The sequence below is a fragment of the Canis lupus genome, chromosome 15, assembly GCF_011100685.1.
Source record: "Canis lupus familiaris isolate Mischka breed German Shepherd chromosome 15, alternate assembly UU_Cfam_GSD_1.0, whole genome shotgun sequence".
NCBI lineage: Eukaryota > Metazoa > Chordata > Mammalia > Carnivora > Canidae > Canis > Canis lupus.
The window spans coordinates 26,447,293-26,450,107 of NC_049236.1; the positions used below are offsets into that span (position 1 = coordinate 26,447,293).

General features: G+C 30.7%; 1 pseudogene; it reads right to left on the minus strand.

The window, feature by feature from the left end:
• Positions 1 to 2,322: 2,322 nt before the first annotated feature.
• On the minus strand, positions 2,323 to 2,469 carry LOC119869444 (annotated as a pseudogene).
• Between the last annotated feature and the right edge of the window lie 346 nt (positions 2,470 to 2,815).

Below are 2,815 nucleotides of genomic sequence, written 5' to 3' on the forward strand. Positions count from 1 at the left end.
ACATATTAGTGCCATCTGCAGATTTGGATATTCTATGCTTTCATATTCATTCATTTCAAAATACTTTTATTTCTCATTTGAATACTCTTTTAATGCTTGAGTTATTTAGAAGAGTGCTAAAATAAATATAGAATAAACATGCAGGAATTTTTCAGAAACTTTTCTATTTTTTTATTTCTGATTTAATTCCATTATAGTCAAGACACAATTCAGTATAATATCAATATCTTTTTAATTTTTAAGACTTGTTTTTGACCAAAAATATAGAATATATAAGTAAATATTCCATGTGTACTTGAAAATAATACTCTGTTGTTGTTTGGTAGAATGTCCCATAAATATCAGTGTCATCTTGTAGGTTGATATTTGTTCATATTTTCTATATTGTTATTGATTTTCTCTTTTCTTCTTCTATCAGTTATTCACAGAATAGTATAAAAAAAAAACTCTATGATTTTACATATGTTTGTTTCTGCTTACCATTCTATTATGTTGTGTTTGTTTATCCAGGAGCTTGTTTGGTAGCTACTAGCTCCTTTCTTTGGTCTGAAAACATATCTTTAGGAAGTGGGTTGTTCAGACCATTTACATTAAATGAATTTATTGATATTATACAGTTAAAGAGATCATCTTGCTACTTGTTTTCTATTTGTTCCATGTGTCTCTACTTCTTTTTTGCCAAATTTTCATTATTTGACAATTTTGTTATTTAATTGTATCTCCTCTGAAATCTTATTAAGCATAACCATTTATTTTGTTATTTTGGTGGTTATGTTAAGATTTATGATATTCACTTTTAGCTTATCAAAGTCCAACCTGTATATAGCACCAGAGAGTTGAGTTATATTTTTTCATATAAATGGTTCCAGCATGATCTTTTACTACTGATTTTCCCTTTCTTAAATGTCTTTTTTTCTTTATGTGTGAAAGAAATAAAAATTACTATCTTTTTATTTCTCTTCTGTCTTTGAGTTTATACATGAAGTTTATTTCTTGTAAACAATATAAAGCTGGGCCTTGCTTTCTTGTCCAATCTGAGAATCTCTACTTTTAAATTGGGCTGTTATATCTATATTTAATGTAATTATTTATATGGCAAAGTTTATGTCTATCATCTCTCTATTTATGTTCTATTTATCTTACATTTTCCCCTCTGTTTCTCCTTTCCTTTATTCGTTTCTTTAAAATGTAGTGGTTTTGGTTTTGGTTTTGTTTAAGATTTATTTATTTATTTACTCATGAGACACACAGAGAGAGAGGCAGAGACATAGGCAGAGGGAGAAAAAGGCTTTGAATTTTACTCGCTTGACTATATTTTACTTGAAATTATTTTTCTTCATTGTATTGTTTTTGTTGTTGAGTTAAATTTTCATTCAAATTCAGGAAAAAATCAATTATTATTTCATGAACATCTCTTTCCCATCACATTCCTTTTCTCCATCTGGATCTCCACTTATACAAGCAGCAAACCATTTGATATTACCATCATGTCTGTGAAACTCTTTTAAAATTAAAATCTTCTTTTGGAGTTCCAGCTTGCAAAAAATTCTATTTGATTGCATGTTTACTGACCTTTTCTTCTACAATGTTCAATTTATTGCTTGTACTGGCAAGTGCATTTTTAATTTTAGAGGTTGTGTTTTTCATTTCTATAATCACTATTTTTTTCTTTTTAGAATTTCAATGTTTCTACTAAATTCTCTAAGTCTTCACTTATCCATATCCATATAAATTCTCTACATGTTAAAATAGTTACAGAAGAGTCTTTATTTGCTAATTCCTTTGTAGACATATGGATACATTTCTAGTTACCAGATTTTCACGATATTTTTATAGGTTCTACTTTTGATCTTATCAAAGACCCACTGCATCCTAAGACTCAGAGTTGGCAATTATTTTTTTTAATTTTTTATTTATTTATGATAGTCACAGAGAGAGAGAGAGAGGCAGAGACACGGGCAGAGGGAGAAGCAGGCTCCATGCACCGGGAGCCCGATGTGGGATTCGATCCCGGGTCTCCAGGATCGTGCCCTGGGCCAAAGGCAGGCGCCAAACCCCTGCGCCACCCAGGGATCCCAGAGTTGGCAATTATTGAAAAGGAACATTTGCCCGTTATATCAGACCTCTCCTGCACTGTTTCTAAAATTCCATTTTTCTCTCAGAGCATGCTGAGAGTACATCACACTCTAGATTGTACCTTTTTATTCCCTATTTAGGGAATCAGAAAGTGCCCTGAAGAGAAAAAAAAATAAAATTGACCAAAGTAGGGTTCAGACTTACACATTTTGTTTTCTCAAAGTTCTTGCCTCCTCAAACCTCATCTCCCTCGGATGCTCTCCAATACTTCAAACTGCTAAAATTTTATATTTCATTTATTTATTTATTTATTTATTTTTATATAATTTCAATTAGCAATAATCGCGCCTCGGATAAACCTCATTGGCTACGATACTGCCACTGCGCAAAGCTTTTTTTATATAATTTCAGTAAGAGGCTTAGTCTGATACTAGCAACTGTCATTTCAAAATAAGAAAGTGTTCCCTTTTTTCTGTTCTGTGTTTATTACTGCATTGATATATAGTTGAAAAGATTTTTTATATATCAATGATTAACTCATTTCTTTGATCAGCTATTTATTCAGCAATTATAGTTTATGTACCAGGCATTGTGTTAACTCCTGAGACCACTGATAAAAGTGGGTAACAATAGATCATAACATCTTTGCATTGAACACAGACTTTTATTTATCATTTCATTGAATTTTTTCAATAAGATTGTTATTATTATCTTTTGAATTTTTGGTAAATTGAAGCTT